Raw genomic sequence first — 14,411 nt, 5'->3', positions numbered from 1 at the left:
GAATATGGTAAAACATTAATTGAAGCTCCTAAATCTAGCATAACACGGGGGACATAAAAGTTTCCCAATTTACAAGGAACGGTGAAAACACCCGGATCCTTTCACTTTGGGGGCATCCTTTTCTGCAAAAATTCATAAACATTTTCACTTACTTTCAGTGTCTTATTACATCGCAACTTCTTTTTAGATGAGCAAAGTTCCTTAAGGAACTTAGCATATCTAGGTACCTGTTTGATCACGTCTAAGAGAGGGATATTGACTTCAACACTCTAGAACATCGCCATGATTTCACTATCTTTTCTCTCTTTTTTGTTGCTGCTCAATCTTGATGGAAAAGGTGGTGGTGTGATCTTTGCTTCTTTCTCTTCCGGCTTCTTTTTCTCCACCGTTTTTTCTTTCTTTTCATCTTTCTTTGGTGGTTCTTCTATCACCAACTCCTATTGTTCTTCTTCTTTGGGCATCTTCGGGCCATCATATTTCCTTTAACTCCTCAAGCTAATTGCACAAGCATTGTGCTTTGGGTTCTTTTCGGTTTGAGGATGCAACTTTCCTTGATTCTCCATTTTGCTCACTGATTGAGCAAGTTGTGCCATTTAGTGCTCAAGATTCTTGATGCTTTCCTTGGTTTCCTGCTGAAAACTTTGAGTGTTAGTGGCAAGGCTTTTGACTATGTCTTCTAAGGACATGCTTGAGGATCCGACTTGTTGAGGAGGAGGTTGCGGTTGCCTCGGTTGGTAATTTTGTTGTGGAAATGGAGGACTTGCTTGGTAATGGGTGGTTATATTTATTGATAGCCCATGTTTTGGTTGTTGTTCCACCCTTAATTACCTCAGGGATGATCATAGGTTCTTTGATTGTGCCCAGAATAGTCTCCTATAGCATATGCTTCTTCAGATTCTTCTTCTTGCAATTGAGAACACATATCGGTTGGGTGTCCCACTTGAGTGAAAATACCACAAGGACGGGGTGTGGATTGCACACCTTTGTCCTTATCAAGCATCATTACCACTTTAGTCAACTTAGATAGTTGAGCTTCAATTTGAGGAGTGTTCACCTCTTTTACGCCTTGGGGTGCATCTGTGTACCAATCTTCGTCTTGACTAGTATGCTTTGAATCCTCCGCCATGTTTTTTATGAGATCCCTAATCTCAGTTGGGGTCTTATTGATCAAAGATCCTCCATTTGAATCATTAAGAAGTATTCTTTCCCAAGGATTCATGTTTTCAATGAAGTATTGGAGGATTTGATAATCACTAATACCATGCTTTGGGCAATGGGCACAAAGTTTTTTGAACCTCTCCCAATATGTATGAAAGGCTTCTCTCTTGTGTTGTTTGATCCCAATTATCTATCTTCTTAGGGCTGAAACTTTCATTTTTGGGAAGTATTTGTCTAAGAAGAGGCGTACAAGGTCCACCCATGTGTTGACCGTCCCTGGTGGAAGGTCATAAAGCCTATCTTTTGCTAAGTTTTGCACTTCAAAGGGAAATGCCATAAGCTTGAATTGGTATTTTGTGACATTGTGTGGTTTCATGCCAACACACACAACATGGAACTCTATGAGGAACTTATGGGGACCTTCATTTTTAAGGCCTCTAAAGGTTGAGAATAGGTGGATTAGACCATATTTTAGTTCAAGGTTTATGGCTGTCGGATATATGATGTAAAGAGGTTGTTGGGTAACCTCTTTCCTTGCCCATTGGTGAAGGGTTTGTTTGGGTGGTGGATTAAAGGACCTTGGTTCCGTCCACGGTTATCTCCCATGGTATGATTAGGAATTGAGGTTTCTGTGGGTGTGGAGTTTGGAATGTTATGAGTAGGTGAAGAGGGTGGAGTGGTATTTTTGGATGAGGATGGTTGAGGTAAGAGTGAGAGGGTTTCTATTTCATTTTCTGACACACTTGAGAGGGGTATGTCCTCCCAAATGTTAATGACCAGAGGGGTAGATGATGAAGAAGTTCCGAAAACCGATTGTCTCTTACGAAGCTTGTCTTGCTTTCGTAACCTCTTTGCAGTCTTCTCTATCTCCGAGTCAATTGGCAGTGGTGTACCTATATGAAAAGATCTAGGCATAAACAATTAATAACATAGTATCCCTAACAACGACGCCAATTTGTTAGGGGTGTCAAACCCAACAAATAATAGGGGTATAATAGACTCCAAATACACTGCTTTAATGCACTAAAAAGTAGTACAAAGCAAGCAGGGTCGAACCACAGAGACATGGGATAAAAGTCTACACCTCTTTGCGTAAGGTACTTTGATCATAAAAGGGGGTTTTGTTTGAAAAATCTAAATAATAAAATAACAATCTACTTTAAAAACATGTAGAAAGTGAAATAAACTTGTAAACAATTTGATTGAGGGGTTCTAGTTCCAGTTCTCAATGTTGTTGTCCAACTTGATTATGACTTGATGTAATTCATTATTGCTATTCTAAGTTGGTACTGAAAGATATTAACATGCTATAATACCTCTTGCTTGTCAAATTATCTAACCAAGACATGCTCTTTGACTAGAGATAAATTTACTAATTCAACCTAAAAATGCTTTTAGATTGTATTGAAAAACCGCATTAAGTTTTGTACAAACTTCCCAACAATGTTTATTTCTTATCATACGCTTGGAAGTGTGAAAACATGTGATATATGTTTTATAATAAGAAAACTTATTGTTTGTTACCAACTATTAACTTAATATAACGATTAGGTGCCTTAAAATTTAATTAACTACGCAACAATTCAATTCATGAAAGTGGCTAATCAAACACAAATCATATTCAAGGATTCTAGTTTAAACAAAAACATAATCACTAGAATAGAATCAAAAATAAAACATCAAATCATATGCTTCAAGTCAAGCAATCAACATGTTTTGAACAAGAATTAGAAATTAGGGTTTCATAGCCACACATGGCTAAGAACAAATCAATCCAAGAGAAAGATGGAATTAGAAATGTTTAATGCTTACAAATGGAAATCAAAAGTGTTTGCAATGATTTGAATTCTTCAAAAGCTCCCAAAATCGCCCAAGATCGCCCAAAATTGCTCCAAAAACCGTCTCCTCTGTAAAAATGACGTCTTCCCTTGTTTTATTAAGTGATCACGTGCTTGCCATAAGACCATGCATTTTTAGCATGGTCATGCACTTTGCCCATGTATTTTTGGCATGGTCGTGTGTCTTGACCATGTGTTTTTGGCATGACCCATGCTTTTTGCTAAAAGTCAAATAAGTCTTCACTGTTAGCTCCTTCTTCAGTCTAACTTCACCACGAGTCGTGTTACTCAAATATAAGATGAGAAAGGACAAAAATGACCTGTGTTGGTGTGACTTGAACCGTGGTTCAAACATAATCCTTTGCTATGATGATAATGCAACAATGACTCGGTTATGTCTTCACGTTTTCTTCCATGGCACGATCGGTCCATGTTCTCTTCATGCTCCATGCTCCAAGCTCCAAGTTCCATTCTCCATGCATCCAAGCTCCACGCTCCATAATGCCTATAAAATAAATCAAAAATAGTGAAGCAGCAGACATTCTTAATGAAATGTGCAATTGCCCAAATAATTAATTAAATGCAAGAATTATGAAGTAGAATGCTATGAAAGGACGGAAATAAACATGCAAAATAGGTGCATAAAATGCACCTATCAAAGAGCTATGCCGACAGACGCGGATTCGAGTTGGAGTTTCAGGTCGGCAGCATGGTGTTACTGAAGGTCTCACCTTGGAAAGGTGTGATTCACTTCAGGAAGAGGTGGAAGTTGGGTACCTGGTATATTGGGCCATTTAGAGTGATCACCAGGGCTGGTAAGGTTGCTTACAGATTGGATCTTCCTGAGGAACTCAATCAGAATCACAACATTTTCCTTGTTTCGCAACTGCGAAAGTGCATATTGGATGAGGATGTAGTGGTTTCCTTGGATGATATTCAGGTTGATGAGCACCTTTACTATGTTGAGAAGCCAATAACTATTCTGGAAAGGAAGGTAAAGGTTTTGCGTAGCAAGGAAATACCTTTGATGAAGGTACGATGGCAACATCAGAGAGGCTCCGAGTAGACCTAGGAGCCGGAGGCTGAGATGCGGGAGCATTATCCGAATTTGTTCTCTATAACAGACTTCGAGGACAAAGTCTAGTTTAAGTGGGGAGAGTTGTAACACCCTGGTTTTCAGGTATTTTCAAATTCATCCCTTGATTTTAATTTATGACATTGTGGTCCTTATATTAGAAGGAATTAGTCATAAGAAGCCCTAGAGGCAAGATTGTAATTTTGGGGCTGGAGGAGAATGCTGGGTGTACATATATGTACGTTGGGTGTACTCATGTCTAAAAGAAACCCTAAGTTTTAGGGTTTGAGGGGTATTTAAACATCCTTATGGCTCTTTTATCCCCACCTTTTCAGCCTGCAAAGCCTTAGAGTCGTCCCTTGCAAAACCCTAGTCCATCAAGTGTGTAGTTGAGCTAAAAAGTGTGTTTTGGTGTGCTTAAGGAAGAAGGTGTTGCATCAAGAGCATAGAAGTGGAAGCAATCTGGTGGATCTTGGATCATTACCTTCTTGAGAAGCTCCAGAAGGTAAAAAGTCTTCACCTTGATGCTTTGTTTGCTTGGATTTCATTTTGGTAACCTTATGTTGTTCTTCTTGTCTCAAAAGTCCCATTTTTAAGCATGTTTGGTTTTAGATGTTTTAAGTTGTCCTTCCAGACCCTAGGACAGGTCCTAAGCCATTAAAATGAGGTCCCTTTAGCTAGTTTGATGCCATGCATCTTGTAAAAGGTCTTAATGGATTAAGACCTTGTGTTAATGACTTTATGGACGTGTAAAGTCATAAAGTTGGAAACTTTATGACCCTAATATGCCTCTGGACCTTGGATCTGAAGTATGAGCTTAAGTGTTGAAGCCATTAAGCACTTAATGATGAACATGGGGTTACTAGGGTACGCCCCACATATCTGGTCAGCCACCCCGATGATGGTCTTATGTGCAGCTTTGTGTATGTTGAGTGTACCTCTGGAGTACGCCCCCGCATACTTGCATGGGTCAGCCCTTGTTGAGTTAGTTTATTGATTTTGACCAGTTGAGTTTGAGTTTGACCAAGTTTGACTTTGAGGGTGTTTTGGGTATTTTAGGATTTTGATGGAATTGGTCACTTGGTGGATGTAGGCATTAAGTAGAGAGTTGGGATTTAGAGTTGGGCCTTATCGGTTTTTTTAAACTTATGAGGAGAGTCTTCCCCACGGTACTTTCGGGTCGAAGGCACCAAGGTTGTCCCATTGGTTTGATAACCTGATATTCGTTGATATGTTGAGTGTGGAATAGATATGCATGTTAGTTTTTATATGCTAGTCTGGTAGATTTGTAGGACTACCTGTGATATTGTCTGTTTATCTGTGTATGATATTATCTGTTATATGTTGACATATTGTGTGGGTTGGGTTGAGGTTGTACTGCTCCACGCTGTAGCCAACAAACCCTATATTAATCCAGATAAGAGCTGAGGGCCGATGAGGGTATTCCTAACTCATACTAAGGGATCATGAGCATTCCAGATACGAGCTGAGGTCCGGGAAGGGCATGTCAGACTCGTACTGAGGGTTTAGTGGTATTCACTCTGAGGACTGATCAGGTCGCGGAGCAAACAAGACATAAGTTGTGGGCCAAGGGCAAGCGAGACTGATGATGTGGGCACACGGGTAATCCAGTCTATTAGGTGTGGACCCATTGCACGCTATTATTATATATATGCTATTTGTTTGTGTATTAGTATTTTTTGGGAACTCACTAAGCTTTAGGCTTACAGTTTTGGATTATGTTTCAGTTACCTCAGAGGAACACGGGAAGGTGAATGCGTGATCGTACACCTCCTCATGTTTTGTTTTATGATTTTGGGAAGACTATGATATTAAACATGTTTTTGAAAACTATTTTGTAAATAATGATGATTTATGGGTTGATTTAAAAGTTAAATTTTTCATGAATTTTATGGATGTTACAGTTGGACATTTAGTCTTTCGGTATTAAGAGCTTAAAAGTGGATTTTGGCATCAGTGGGATTACGCAGGGTGTAACCCTTGAGTACGCAACATGAGATTGCACCATTTTACTTTTCTATGAGAGCTTGGTACGCAGGACGTAAGGAGAGAGTATGTATGGCATACTCCCAAAAGTGCACATGGTCCATTTTGGGGCCTTGGGTTATTTTTAGTTGGGTCTAGTTTGGAAATGGTAGAATGGTCTTTTACCATAAGTGAGAAAGAATATGATTTGGACCTTGATTATGCGTTATTAACCTAATTATTAATTAGGGTAGGTTTTTACATGTTCAGTGTGAGGAGCTTTTGTAGCAGTTGTGTGTGTGAGATTTCGATCATCTTCAGATTGAGGTAAGTCTCCTCACAATATTTGCGGGTCGAAGGAACTAGATCCTGCCTATTGGTTTTATATTTATTGGATGCTAGTTGTCTTTGTGACTCTTGCATGTGTTTGTATGTATCCGGGGCGGGGACCGACGCTGGACGGGGCCTGATGAATGTGTTGGGTGGGGCTCACCATATGTTATTGACAGTTCTGTACTGGGCGGGGCCCAATGGATGCCAGTTGAGGCTCGATGTATGTATGGTATGTGGTATTTTGGGGAACTCTCTATGCTTTGTGCTTAAAACTATGTTTATGGTTTCAAGTACCACTGGTTCGAAGGGGAATGTGCTGACATGATTGCACCACATCCACAAGTGTTCGCATTCTATAATTTTTGATTTGTAACTTTGATAACTATTTTCTACATTGTCGCACTTTGATTGGCTTATGAAATGAATGTTTGCTGGTTTTGGTTGACTTAAAAATACAAATTCTTACTTAGCATTTTGGGATGTTACAAATGAATTTATAACATAATTTCTCTAGATTTACTCCAAATCATCATGAAACTGGGAGCATATTCCATGAAATTATGGAATTGAATGCAATAAATCTTCCAATATAAGTAGATAACAAAGATGCTATAGGCTTTTTACAAATAAATAATTTGAGGTTTAATCTGAAAAAATGAATAAATGTAAGAACCAAATAAAAAAAATGAAAATGTAAGAGCTAAACTATATATATATATATATATATATATATATATATATATATATATATATATATATATATATATATATATATATATATATATATATATATATATATATATATCTTACTAACTTATAAAAGAAATCCTATTATTTCTATAAATAGATCCAATAAAATAATAATATTTTTTTAAGATATTCAAGTCTTTAAGCTTAAAGTACAACCAACCCTTAATATAATAATATTATCTATATACTCTTTGAATCTAGAATTTTATGAGGTCTAACTAATAATGCTTTAAGTACTATTGTTTATACATAGTGAAATTTATATCCCGTGATTTTTTACTGAAAATAGGGAGATTCATTTAAATCTTTTTGACCTTTCAATCCAAAATATAGCTTAGGTCAACACTGGAAAAAGGGCGGGCTTGCTCAATTAAACTCTAAAACAGATTTTGATTTTTTTTTAAATTAGAGCTTCTCATTTTCACGGCCCTATCCTGTAAATTACATATTTCATGCGTGATTGAGGAGAATGAATTAGAAATTTGAAAATTCTCTATATTTTTCCCTTATCTCGGCCACTCCTCTCCTACAAGTTAGAAATTTAGGTATTTGCATCCTCTAATTTCTCTATGCTCCCTCTCTCTCCCTCTTAAAGCTTCATGTTGTTGTTGGTTCGAAGATGGTGGCTGTTGAAACAATGTTTTCTAGCTCTAAGACCTCCCTGTGTACTGCCCACGAACACCAAACGCCACTATTCCAACTTCAACTAGGCACGGCTTCAGCTGCCTTCAACATATGTTATATGTCGCCGATTCTCCTCTATAAAAACCCCAGACACCGGCTGCCCACGAACACCAAACGCCGCTATTCCAACTTCAACTAGGCACGGCTTCAGCTGCCTTCAACATATGTTATATGTCGCCGATTCTCTTCTATAAAAACCCCAGACACCGCCTTCATCAAATCTCCGAGAATAAATAGGAACGAATCGCAGGTGCGATTTAAACCCTTAAAATCGTTGTTTTTTGGCTTCTTGGTTCTTATTTTTGTTTATGTGCATATAATTTGTTACTAGGTCTGATCTTTTGAGTCCCAAAGTTAAGAAATTGATGTATTGAGTGATTGGAAAGGTCCCCGCTCACAAATCTTCGCATTTTATCAAACTTTTTGTCTAGGAGCTGTTAGTATACATGGATGTAAAACCGAACACATAATGTATATTTTTTTTAATGTGATTGTGTTTGTGCTCTCATCTCATCTCCTTTGTATGATTCAAATTTTGCAGATTTTATCCTCTCATCCAAAAACAAAAAATTGTTCTCGAGTTCTAACATTTGAAAGGTAACACTGGATTTTGTTATGTAAACAAGTTCTGTTGGCTTATGGTTTTTTATGTCTATTGTGAATGTAATATTGTTGGGTCAAAAATATGGTTTATACTTTACTTTTTTGGGCAATTATATTTTTGTGTAATATTTTATGAATTTATGGTCTAGTTTATGGCCGTAAACACCTTACGGCCGTAAACTCATTTACGGCCCATTTGTTTCCGGCTCATATTCCAAGTATAAATAGAGGTGTTAGGGTGAGGAGTAGAGATTGTTGAACCCTAGAGAGTTTACGGCAAGAGAGAAAGGAGCGTTTGTGTGGGTGAATCTTGTGTAAGGAACTTAATTCATATTATCAATTCATACAGAGATTCATATTATTCTTCTTCTCCTTCTCTTCTATTTGATCTAACATCATCCGTTTGATTGAGATTCCGCACCATCAAACGGATCTGACTGATACACAGGCAAATTAGGGACTTACAATTGGTATCAGAGCCAGGTTGTATCAGTCAATTTTGTCAAATTTGGGGCATTATTTGATCTTATTTTCAAAATATTTTTTCATTTTTGGATAGATCTCGCAAAAATAAGGGGGTTTGTTCTTCGTGTTTTTCATAAAAAAATGTTTTTGATCGAGTTTTGGAGCAAAAAGGAATGAAAAACGTCGTTTTTTTAAGGGTTTACGGCCATTGAAGGGTTCTCGGCCGTAAACAGCTTACGGCTAAGGTTCCGGAGTTTGCGGCTCGGAGTGTGCGGCCCGAGGTTCACGATCCGAGCTTGCGGTCCAGCAGTCTCGGTCTTCGCCTCGCACCACGGTCCTCGTCCTCGCTTCCAGGGAGCTTCACAGTAGCAGCAGCCTTCGCAGTAGCAGCACCCTTCGCATATAAAAAAAATAGCAAGCGAAGGTGGAGATGCCAGGGATCGAACCCTGGTGTCCACACGTCTCACCAAGTCTTCTACGCTGCATCTTGGTTTATCACTTCCAATTTTTATTCATAAAGACACCTTTTCACAGCAAGTTTCGCCAATTTGACCCTTTTAACCCAAAAACTAAATTTCTTTTTATTTTTAAATTCCTTTTTCATCCAAAATATAAAAAAAATTAAATAAATAAATAATAAAATAATAAAAAAAATATATTTATTTTTGACTTTTATTTTTTAACTTTTGACCTTAAATTTTGACTTTGACTTTCAAGTTTGACCTTTGACTTTAAACTTTGACTTTTTCGTTTGACTTTTAAATTTTCAAATTTAGCTTTTCGGTTTTACTTTTAAGTTTGAATTTTCAAGTTTGACTTTTGAGTTTAACTTTTTAAAATTTGACTTTTAAGGTTTATAATCAAAGGGTTTGACTTTTAAGTTTGATTTTGGCTTCTAGTTGTGCTTTTTAATTGATTTTAAGGTCTACGAGGGAGTTAAAAACATGAAAGAGAGTCGTCAAGAGATGTTAAGACAAAACTTCAACATGTTCGATTATATCTCTGGAGAAACCCTCGAAGCTTAGTTGCAACGATTTACCACACTCACTACTGAGATGAATATTGTTGGGATCTTTTTGACCAAATCTGAGATAAACAAAAGGCTATTGAATTCACTTCCAAAATCGTAGGATATGAATGTAGCTGTCATCAAGAAGACAAAAGATCTCAATCGTCTTAGTATTGCTGAAGTAATTGAAGAGTTTGACGCTTTAAAGAGTTCTGTAAACCTTTCGGTCAATGAAGTGTCATGTTCTCATTCATGTGAAGTTTCATGTTCTCAATCATGTGAAGATACGATTAAATTTCATCGGGATCAAATTGATTTATTTAAAAGAGAAGTTGAGGACCTGAGATATGAAGGATATCAACTCAGGAAAGGACAGAAACCCCTGAAGGCTGAGTTGGAAGCAAAAACCAAGGACTTTAGGAAACTTCAGGAAGAGTACAACAACAAGTGTGAAAATTATGATTATGTTAAGAGACAACTTGCTGCTGTAACTGAAGAACTTGACGCTTTAAAAATTAAGTGTGGAAAAACTGATGTCAGTTTCAAAAATTATAATGCGTCAAGTCTGACAGTCGAGTCCTTATATGAAACCCAATTAAAATTCAAAGAAAATCAAAACAAGGGTCTAGGGTATGATAATGTACCTCCTCCTTATAATCATAACTACACATCCATCCCTATGACACGGGACGAAACTGACAGGGAGCCACATCTTCAATATGGAAAACGAGTTGGATTTGTATCAGGATGAGTTATTAATATTGAAGATTCTAATGTTGCTACTTCTTGTGCAGGCAAAGTAACAGAGGATGAGAACAAGGAGAGTTCTTCTGAACAAACAAACGACCCCTTGAACTCTGAATCTGTTGCTTCTAATCAACCTCCCGTTGGTAAATACATGCCACCATTTCAAGCTAAACAGAGTGCCTGTTGCAACTGTATGTGTGGGAAAAGTAAGAGACAAGGCAAGGATACGCCACCAGGGGCAGGAAGAAATAATTTCCTAGTGAAGAAAAGGACTTGTTTTCACTGTGGAACACCTGGACACATTGACAGAAACTTTCCTAATCGTGCATACGTTCCCTACTATGCACAAAGGTGGCAGAACGCACCAAGAGGAAGATACTCCAAAAGAAACCCCTCAAGGTCACGTTCAGACAATGCTGATTGGAACGCGCAGAAGGCCAAAAATCAATCTTCCAAGGCCAAGAATCAAAATCCCAAGGGCAAGAAGGGAATGTTGACCAAGAAGTCCAATCCAAGAGATGCCCCAACAAAACCAAGACCGGCTAGGTCAAAGTCATCTCGACAATCGAATTCAAGTTCCAAAGCAAGTGCCGAGGCACCCATAGGATCGAAAAAGAAATGGGTTAAACCCAACTACAAATGGGTTCCAAAGGCTTACTCTCCTAAATCTCTTAATGCTTCTAACGTTTCTACATCTTCTATTTGTGATAAACAGGATATGTAATGGGAGAGAGTATCGTGCGTTGATGACAAAGGTCGACCCAGTTTCAAAATGGACTGGGTTCCGAAGACCAACTGATCCCGCTCTGTGCTGGAGCAGCTATGGAGGCATATCATCAGACTTCGGTTTGTTGGTAGTGGCTGCTCCTGGCATATGATTGGAGACATCTCTCAACTGTACAACATTCATACCTTTGTTTGAGAGTATGTGTCCTTTTGCGGGAAAGGAAGAAAGGAAGAGATCACAAATGGGGTTAGTGCTTAATGATATGAAGAATTTTTGGATCTGTTCTGAGACTATGCTTGCTGTTCTCAGACCTTCAGAATGCAGATTCAATCGGTGAATTACGGTTTGCGTTTTCTTCTCTATACTCTTGCGTTTTTCTTAAGCTGATTCGCTTTAAAGACTGATTTTTGTTTTAGGATAGTTTAAATTTGCGCATTTATTTTCGTTTCTCTCCTATGCACAAATTTAGGGGGAGAAATAAAACAAAACAAAAATCCAAAAACATTAGAATAAAAAAAAATTAAAAAAAATTGTTGGTTTGAAATGTGCTGCTTGAGGGAGATGTTTTGGGAAGTGATATTATCTAGTGATAACAGACAACCTGAGTCTGCGTAACTTACCCAAAGTTGAAGGGTCTATGCTCTGGTTTGATGCGTCGGTAGGCACGGAAATTTTTAAATGGACTTGACTAGGGAGAGTTGAACTTAGGAAATTTATAGACTTGACAAATCTTGACCTAGTTAGATACGTTTAGCCTGACAATACGACGCTCGGATAGGTTGAGCAGGGAGATATATATGGGAATCTACTCGTCACATTAATTGAACCCGTACTTGGAACCGTGGTTTAACTTTTCCTCGATGTGCGGATTCTGTCCTTAATTCCGGTTGGATGGGGCGACTGGTAAATTCCGATAAATTAGGTATGTAGAATATCATTTTCTTTCTTTCCGTCTATTAGTCATATGTTGTCTCCTTTGCGTGACTTCCAATCTGACCTGGTACACAACATATGCAACTCTATTTCTTTGCAGGCTATATATAAATGTGTGAAATACTTCTTATCTGTTAGCCATATGCTGTCTCCTTTGCGCGACTTCTAATCCGACCTGGTACACAGCATATGCAACCTTCTTCTTCTCACCCCCTCTGAAGTAGTTAGCAATAGAATTCTAAATCTCTTCTCTCTCTAAATGGTTGTCTGCTCACCCGGTGTAAGGAGTACTCTGGAAGTTCTTGATGGCTGGGGCATATCAGGAAGCGGGAAACACATTCCAGTACACTTAAAATTGAACTCATACAGATTGTCTATAGATCTCGCTGCTCAATTTAGGTGGACAACAATATCCCTCGTCGTCGTCGGATGAATGGACCTTAAGAATAGTATCTAAGAAATTAGGGTCAGATATAAATTTTAGGTTTTTAAGTTCACCTTGTCTTGTAACAAATAGTATATCCTAAATTTGTCACAAATTTTTCGTGTTTAAGTGGACCACAATACCGACGATCGACCAGACAAAGATGTGAATATGAAAGGTACCGACAAGTGGATAAAGGTTGTCTAAAAACTTTGATCCCAAATCACTCTTAAAGTTAGATATTATTTTTATTTTTGTTAAATTTGTCATAGTTTCGTCTAGTTTAAATATTAGGGGAGAATTAAAAATTAAAAAAAAAATATCAGAAAAATTCAAAAATCAAAGAAAAATCAGAAAAATTAAAAATCCAAAAATAGTGTTATTTCTGTTTTATTTCTTGTTCAGAAAAATCAAAAATCCAAAAATATTTTTCTTTCTATTTTAATTTGTATGCTAAGTTTTCTTTTAGTTTTGTTTTGTCTTGAAAAGTGATTTCAGATCTAGATAAGACTCATGGAGTTTGTGTTGAAGATTTCTGAGCCAAAGTCTCGTCTGTGAGCATTGAAGAATTCGCATTCGAAGGAGCAAGAAATGAAGATTATTCTTTGAACATTCAATCCTTCAACCGCAGAAGCAAGGTGAAGCTGCAATTGAAGATTATGTGACGGATTGCATTGAAGCCTCCTCAATCGGTCTGCTGCTATCATTGTACTTGCTGAAGTGATCCATAAGATTTGTTCTCTCTAATGTTCTCTCTGAAGTCTCTCAAGCTGAAAGCGCTATTTTTCAAGAATCAGTACATCAAGCCTCCTCACCCAATGTGCGTTCAATGCCAAATTCTGAAGAAAAGCCCAACTGCTCAAGATGAAGTCATTCATTGAAGATTCATCAAGTTCATCTTGAAGTCGTGAAAAATTTGAAGATTAATGCTGAAGCCCATCTCCCATTGAAGATTGACAAAAAGAGCCAGCTACTTTTTAGGGGGAGCTTGTTGGGTCATTAAGAAAAGAAAGCTATAAACCAAGGGGGAGATTGTTGGGTCAAAAATATGGTTTATACTTTACTTTTCTGGGCAATTATATTTTTATGTAATATTTTATGAATTTATGGTCTAGTTTACGGCTGAGTTTACGGCCGTAAACTCATTTACGGCCCATTTGTTTCCGGCCCATATTCCAAGTATAAATAGAGGTGTTAGGGTGAGGAGTAGAGATTGTTGAACCCTAGAGAGTTTACGGCCAGAGAGAAAGGAGCGTTTGTGTGGGTGAATCTTGTGTAAGGAACTTAATTCATATTATCAATTCATACAGATATTCATATTATTCTTCTTCTCCTTCTCTTCTATTTGATCTGACATCATCCGTTTGATTGGGATTCCGCACCATCAAACGGATCTAACTGATACACAGGCAAATTAGGGACTTACAAATATCATGTTCTGTGATTTCTTGATGTTATTTTTTTTTATCTTTTATCATAATTTTTTGATGTTGAGTTTTTTTTTGTTGCAGAATAAACTTCTCTCTCACAATATGTAACATACTCTTCTATTTCATATTCTGAATAAAGAATCTCTAAAGTTGCTTAGATGAAAGTTATGGATGGTAAACTATTTTTTTTGAAGGCTATAATGCGTTTTTTGGTTGATTTATTTAATCTTAGTTTTGTATGTTGTAGAA

Source organism: Lactuca serriola, chromosome 4 (assembly GCF_051521515.1).
Source record: "Lactuca serriola cultivar US96UC23 chromosome 4, Lser_US96UC23_V15, whole genome shotgun sequence".
Lineage (NCBI taxonomy): Eukaryota > Viridiplantae > Streptophyta > Magnoliopsida > Asterales > Asteraceae > Lactuca > Lactuca serriola.
Note: the sequence above shows the minus strand (reverse complement) of the source record.